At 45.1% G+C, this 8,014-nt stretch overlaps 1 long non-coding RNA gene across 1 annotated transcript; it reads right to left on the bottom strand.

Moving 5' to 3' along the window:
- Positions 1-2,096: 2,096 nt before the first annotated feature.
- On the bottom strand, positions 2,097-7,810 carry LOC135577831 (uncharacterized). The gene is made up of 2 exons (XR_010469358.1): positions 7,240-7,810; positions 2,097-2,445 (listed from the first exon to the last, which is right to left on the bottom strand). It is a non-coding gene; the product is annotated as an uncharacterized LOC135577831 (long non-coding RNA).
- Positions 7,811-8,014: the final 204 nt, after the last annotated feature.

The raw sequence follows: 8,014 nt of genomic DNA on the forward strand, positions 1-8,014 counted from the left end.
ATGTAATACTGAATGGAGCAGTCCGAGGGTGAAGTTTAAAGGCATCCTGAGCAGACCCATAGTTTTAATTAAACTGGACAATTAAACCAAAAATTTGTTGATGGACTTATCCTATGGTAATTAATTGTACGAGACTTCTTAGTAAATTCACCATGCTAGTTTTTGAGGACATGGGAGACAACGAAAGAAAGGCCGTCTTTTGAGACAAACGGAATGCCAGATTTGGAACAAAGTTTTAATACATGAATTCTTGTATTTGCCCAAAAGTCCTATACCTCTCTTGGGTCAGGATTTGTTAAGTAAATTGTAAGCTCAAATAACGTTTTCTGAGAATTCTGTTTAGTTGCATATCCTACAAGAAGGTGCTTGGATGGTGCAGATCTGCTTGTGCAAGTGAGAAATCTTCAAGGAACTTAGCAGCCAATGTTTTTGATAAAGCAAATACTACACTGAGAAATCTGAAACAGGACTTCAATCCGGTAAGGGAAAACAATATCCAATAAATATGACAGCCAAAATGGAGTTAGAAACTTTGAGGGATGAATTTATGACAACTTTACAGGATGACTGCATTTGATTGGACTTACAGATTTGTCTATGAAACACTTTGTAACTATGACCCAAAACCATGCTAAATCAGAAAGAACCTGCATTAGTTATGGTCAAATCACTAGTTAACGTTCAATGGAAAAGGCCACACCAATTGATAACCTGGGGGAGAGGTTATGCTTATGTTTTTACAGATCAAGAGCTGCAATGGTTGCCAGCACGAAACGTGAAACTGCCGCGATGAAGAGACGGGGACGCAACTTGATGCAAGCAAAGTGTCCACTTTATTGTTCTCTACACAATCCTTTTATACTGTTACATACATTACAACTACTATCGTGGATTATACTGATTGGTATACCAACTAATTAGCTCATACATATTACAAAAGCTGAGCTCATGATAGGTTAGTAAGAAAGCATGCATATCTTATCTTAGGTCCTTGTAACTACATGCCTTTCGTGTTAGGAGAGCTTCGCGCGACTATAACAAGATACTGTTGCCAAACCACCAGTTCCTGTGCTTTGTTCTTACACCCATCGGCTGTAATTTTCCACAACCCCCCAGTAACTTCCCATGCTAACACAGCAGGTCCAATAACTAAAATCAGCACACTGCCCACAAATACAGCCAAGACAACCCACATCTCCCCCTTTTTGTTTTCAAACATTTGCTTCTTCCCAAGGTCGGCGCCCAACCAGTTCGAGGACGTCTTGCTTCTGTACTGGGAGTTTTCGGGAGGTCTTGTGCTTGTACAAGAAAAATCTTATTTACTGAAGCGGTTATCGACTTTTGTAAGCACTGCAAAATACATGGAATCGTTAGTAATAATACACAAATTACTAAAAGGATCAAAATTCCCTGTTTAAGTAAATCTTTTATCCACCCTGTAATTCCCCAAGAAGCTAGCCACCCATCGAGTCCATCCATTCCTTCCTGCACATTGTGAATCCTTTCTCGTAGTTCTGCAATCTGTTTATGAATGCTCACAGAGTGATCAGATAGATTCATGCAACACATTCCTTCAAATTCTTGACATCCATGTCCGTGGGCTAGTAAAAGGAAATCTATGGCAGCACGATTCTGTAAGACTACATGTCGTAAGCTATCTACATCTTGAGCTAATCCTGACAAAATGTCAGATGTCGTGTTAACGTAACCTCGAAAATCGTCTAGGTGTACATATGGGTACCCAATTAAACATGTTCTAAACGGATCGCTTACTTGCGCCAGGGACAGACAAAAGTCTGTGGTCCCAGTACGATTTGCCCACGTGAGCCACACATTAGTACGAGGGTCAACATGATGTAAATCAAAGCTAAGACCTAAGCTTATAGTACTTAACAAAAAGATTAATACTTGGCCCATTCCTGCAGGCTCTTAGTCTTCCTTCTGTTTCTCTTTTTCCGACACCTCCTTTTTGTTTCCTCCCACTTATCGGGGTTTACTTCCCAGGTCTGTGGTACTGGAACAGATTTATCACATTCAATGGCTTTCCAAAGGACAATATTTGATTGCTCAAAAATATATCTATGCCATTTTTCTAATTTTTCCTGATAGGAGCGAGTTCTATCGCCCTCAATTCCAGTTTCCACTGACAGCCTCTGTAAGAGCCCTTGATAATCCTGCAAACAATAGTCACACCACCGTTTTACGCGGCACCTATTTACCCACTGTGGTCTTTCGCAGTCAGCACAAATTCTAAGGATCCAGAAATTGCACACTTCGCAGTCTGGACATTGAAACTCTCGCTTATCTGTTTCTGAGACGGAATTCATTCGGGAGCAACGTTCTCCTCATCGAACGCAGGTTCTGGAGCGTTATCAGAAGACTGCCGTTGCAATGTTTCTCGGAAGGGTCTCACGTTCTTTGCCGGGATCCAGCGAGGACCTCTCTCTGTGGAAACACAAGCATAACCTCTACCCCATGTAACAAGGGGATAGGGTCCCATCACTTTACCTGTTTCGGGGTCCCGGATCAATACTGGCGGCTTAATCTTGGGTTCAAAAAGGGTGTTTGTGCTAAAATGACGAACTACTGGAGGATTGCTGTCTAACAGGGAACAATTCAAAAAATTAAAAACATACAAGGCTTTCTGTAAGCGCTCCTCTGGTGTAGCAGCCCCTATTCCCCCTTTTTGTTTTAATAACAAACGTTTTAAGGTTTGGTGAGCTCGTTCTATCAAAGCTTGCCCCGTAGGAGAATGAGGGATACCTGTAATGTGTGATATACCCCAAGAGGCAAAAAAGGTCGTCAAGGTTTTAGATACATATGCGGGGCCATTGTCAGTTTTAATTTGAGAGGGTACCCCCAAAGTAGCAAAGGCGCGCATCAGATGTTTTCGCACATCGCGTGCTTTTTCTCCTACATGACAGGAGGCAAATAACATTCCGGAAAATGTATCAATAGAGCAATGAACAAACTTTAGACGACCAAATTCAGCAAAATGAGTGACATCTGTTTGCCAGAGTTGAAGGCTTTGTAGCCCTCTGGGGTTAACTCCTTCTGCTATAGAAGGGAAAGAGTGCCTTTGACAATCAGGACACACCGCAATGATATCATGGGCTTGTTGTATAGTGAGGTCAAATTGACGCTTAAGGCCTGCAGCATTTTGATGAAAAAAGGAGTGGCTGAGTCGAGCTTGCACTAATCGATCTGGTAACACCTGCACTGGTAGCGTAAGCAAATCCGCTTGTCGGTTCCCTTCTGCAATAAAACCAGGTAGAGAAGTGTGAGATCGGACATGCATAATAAAATAAGGGTGAAGGCGGGAATCTAACAGGAAAATGAGTTCTTGTAACAGATTGAACAGTGCCGCATGAGAAATATCCCGTAGCACAGAAGCTTCTGCTCGGCTAACAATTCCTGCAACATAAGCAGAATCAGTGATTATATTGAGAGGAATAGACCATTTTCGAAACACTCGAACAACTGCAGATAATTCTACTATTTGAGGAGAACCCTGTACAGTCTCAACATCTGAGCTCCACCGTTCCCGATGTTCATCCCACCAAAGGATAACAGACTTGTGAGATTTGCCAGACCCATCTGTGAATACAGTAAGGGCTTGTAAAGGCTGGTCACTCCGCTTTGGAACAGGTAAAAGGTGAAAATCAATGCTTAACAGCTTGTGAGAAGGCGGATGAGAAGTGAGTTGGCCTGCATAGCCAGTCAGGGCTATACCTAGTGCATCTGATTGTTGTTGTAGCCATTGCAGGTAAACAGTTGTTATTGACATACATATGAGGGCAAAGTCCGTGCCCGCCAGGGTAAGTAATCGCTGTCTGGCCCTGATGATTAAAGATGCAAACATCTCATGTTGGGTAGAAATCGTCTTTGTGGCTTGGTTAGGCAGAAAAATCCATTCAATGATTAGTAAAGGGTCAGTTTTCTGGCAGTCCCATTGAAAAATAAGCGCATAAGGCTGTCTAGCAGGATTAAGGATGATTAATTGAAAAGGCAATTCTGGTTCCCATCGATGCGCTTGTCTGGAGGCAATTGCTGTTGCAGCTTTACGCAAGGAAGCTATGGCTTCAGGACTAAGAGTTCGCGGAGCGTTTAAATCCAAGCTTCCTTTAAGCATTTCGAATAGGGGACGAAGGTCCGCATTACTGATTCCTAACAATGGTCTGACCCAATTGATTGTACCCAGCAGTTTTTGTACATCATGTAAGTTCTTTACATTTGCCTGTATCTGTAAGGGTTGCGGGGTAACAGTCTGAGCCCTTATACGCCATCCTAAGTATTTCCAAGGTGGCATTCTTTGAATTTTTTCTGGTGCAATACAGAGGTCTGCTGATTTTACAGCAGCCACGACAAGGGCTACAGCTTCCTCCATGACTTCATGGTGCTGTGCTGCCACTAGGATGTCATCCATATAATGATATAACAATGCAGCAGGCACTGCAGTTCTGACAGGACTAAGTATCTTTGCTACATACCATTGGCATATTGTAGGGCTATTTTTCATTCCCTGCGGTAGCACAACCCACTGATATCTTTGCAAAGGAGCTTGCATGTTGACGCTTGGTACAGAAAAGGCAAATTTAGGGGCATCATCTGGATGCAATGGAATGTTGAAAAAACAATCTTTGAGGTCTATGATAGTTAAATGCCAATCTCGAGGGATCATGGTAGGTGATGGAAGCCCAGGCTGCAGGGCCCCCATATCTTCCATAGCGTCATTAATTTTTCTGAGGTCATGGAGCAGGCGCCACTTGCCAGTCAGTTTTTTAATAACAAAGATAGGCGAGTTCCACGGACTCGTTGAGGGTACAATATGTCCCATAGATAGTTGTTCGTTAACTATTTCTTGGAGGGCGTGAAGTTTTTCCAGTGGCAGGGGCCATTGATCAATCCAAATAGGAGTGTCTGTCTTCCAGGTTAACTTTGGGGTTTCACGCCCCTCAATGGCCCCACCTAAAAATGTGTCTGGATAGACACCCCCCACTGAGACAACACATCACGTCCCCACAAGACCATAGGTACTGGTAAGATAAACGGTTTGACTGAGGCAACTTGTCCTTCTGAATTTTGAACTTGTATTATTTCTGCGCTTTGGCGGCTAGCTCCGCACCCCCCAATCCCTGCTAACGTCTGAGAGATATCAGCTAAAGGCCACCTAGAAGGCCACTTCGCTTGAGAAATAACGGTAACATCTGCACCTGTATCAATGATTCCACTCAACACGACTTGCTGACCTCTGCAAATGAGGGTACATTGACATATAGGACGCTTTTGTGAGATGGCTTGAGCCCATAAAATTAGTGGTTCTCCCGTAGACCCAAAGCTTCCCTGTCTCTGCGGGAGCATTTGGTCAGGGATTGAGACATAGTCCTCCTTAGGGATCAGTATCAATTGAGCAATACGACTTCCCTCTGGTACTGTGCAAGGAGGAAATGGGGTCCAAGCCATAATTTTGATTTCGGAATTACTGTCAGGATCAATTACTCCAGGCAATACAAAAAGCCCTGACAGGGTGGTGGATGATCTTCCCAATAATAAAGCCTGCGTTTGAGGAGGCAAAGGGCCTGCAACTTTGGTAGGCAGTAAGTGAACAGAGGAATCAAGCAGCGTTACTGTGTGGGCGGTTGCCAAGTCCAGGCCGGCGCTCCCTGCTGTTGCGGGAGAGAGACTGGAAACCCTCCGGTCCCCCGCTCCTCCCCCCGCGCTTGCAGGGGCGTTGAGGGTGGCCGCGGAACTTGTGTCTGCACGCGCCGCGGGTTCGCGCTCCACTGCCGGTTTCCCGGTATGGGATGCCCATTCACATCATATTTAGATTTACATTGGTTTGCAAAATGCCGTCCCTTCTGGCATCTGGGACAAATACCAGGTGCTGGGGGTCTCCTCCCCCCGCGCTGCGACAATCTCTTTTAAAGTGACCTGGCTTCCCACAACCGAAACAGTTCTGTTGCTTACTGTTTCCCACAGGTCCGCGCATGGCCGCAAAGGCAGCAGCCATCGCTTCATATTTATGATCCATAGTGCCAATTCTGTTACACGCCTCAATCATCTCAATCAAAGTAGGATTTTGGTTTGGAAGCGATTTTAAAAGTTTTTTGCAATCAGCGTTGGCATTTTCCACTGCTAATTTAAGTAATAGGATATCTCGAGCCTCGGTATTATCTACTTGCCGATCTAAGGCTTGTTTCAAGCGGTCTACAAATTGCATATACGGCTCTCGGGGCTCTTGGGTGATATTAGTAAACGCTTTCTGAGGCTTTTGAGAATCAGGAACTTTCAATAAAGCCTTTTTCGCTTCCTCCCGGACTGCTTCTAAGGCTTCTCGGGGGATATCCCTTGCCTGTCCGGCCGGGTCTGCATGTTGCCCAGTCCCAGTAAGATGTTCTATGGTTAAGGCAGCTAGGGCAGCATTCGCATGTCCCGCATACCCCAACAAAATTGTCTGCAGCCCCGTTCTCCATTGAGACTCCCACATTGTATATTGCGTCGGGGTTAATAACAATCGCGCGAGAGATTTTAAATCATGTGGGGTCATGACATATGTATCGAATACAGAAGATAAAAGGCTTGCAAAATAAGGAGAAGACAACCCGTGCTCGGTAGCCGTACGACGCAACTCCTTAATCACTGAGAAGGATAATGCTTCCCATTGAGCCGCCCCCCCCCTTCCTTGATATATAACAGGCGCTACTATAGTCCTTGCTATCTCTAACTCCCCCTCCTTTAAGGCTTGGCGTTTGATCTCTCCCCAGGCATTATGAGGATCAGGAGGGAAAAGATCGGGTTCTTTTTCGGGATCAACAGGTCCGGGATCAAAGGGATCATCCTCCGGGGGATACCCCGCTGCACAGGCCAAGGGGGGTGGTGACGGTAATGATGGTGCAGAGGGCTTTGTCTCCCCTTCTGAACCTCGTTGGCTCTGCTCTTGCGCTTTCACAGCCTCAAAAATTTTTCTCCATCGTGGGAGCATACGTTGCGCTTCCTCATCTCCAGAGGTAGCTGCATCCCATAATTTCACCCCTACATCGTCCCAAAGTTCCCGGGTAAAAATCGAAGAAGCAGTAACTGTAGGGATCTTAACCTGGACCCATTTAAGGATCAGCTTGAGGTCCTGACCCGAAAGGGTTTTTCCCCCATGCTTCTGAAGTAAAGCTTTCATTAGCTCATAAACGTCTCTTTCAGGGGAACTCGTCTGATTCCCCATTTTGCTAGTTTCCCGCAGCTCACCTCTCGTTCCAGACGGGGGTGATGACTTCAGTAGCCGGCTTTTCCCTGCTCCTTGTAGCAGCGTTCCCAGTTCTGCGGGACTCGCAGCACGCCACCAGATAGGTGATTATCAGCCTCCGGCGGAGTCTTCACCGAAGATCACGTCGGGGTCACCATTTGCCGCGATGAAGAGACGGGGACGCAACTTGATGCAAGCAAAGTGTCCACTTTATTGTTCTCTACACAATCCTTTTATACTGTTACATACATTACAACTACTATCGTGGATTATACTGATTGGTATACCAACTAATTAGCTCATACATATTACAAAAGCTGAGCTCATGATAGGTTAGTAAGAAAGCATGCATATCTTATCTTAGGTCCTTGTAACTACATGCCTTTCGTGTTAGGAGAGCTTCGCGCGACTATAACAAGATACTGTTGCCAAACCACCAGTTCCTGTGCTTTGTTCTTACACCCATCGGCTGTAATTTTCCACAACCCCCCAGTAACTTCCCATGCTAACACAGCAGGTCCAATAACTAAAATCAGCACACTGCCCACAAATACAGCCAAGACAACCCACATGAAACCTGTGTTATCTTCCTGACAATGATTGTTGCAGCTGCTGTGTTTTGGATGCCTGCACAGACAAAGACTAACATGTGGATTACTTTAGCCAACATGACTGACCATCTATACGCCTAACTACGATGTCTCTGGAAAAAACGTTCCACACATGCTTGGTTGGTGTCTTCCTTGATGACTACAGCAGCATCACACGACTGTTTCA

Source organism: Columba livia, unplaced genomic scaffold (assembly GCF_036013475.1).
Source record: "Columba livia isolate bColLiv1 breed racing homer unplaced genomic scaffold, bColLiv1.pat.W.v2 Scaffold_148, whole genome shotgun sequence".
Classification (NCBI taxonomy): Eukaryota; Metazoa; Chordata; class Aves; order Columbiformes; family Columbidae; genus Columba; species Columba livia.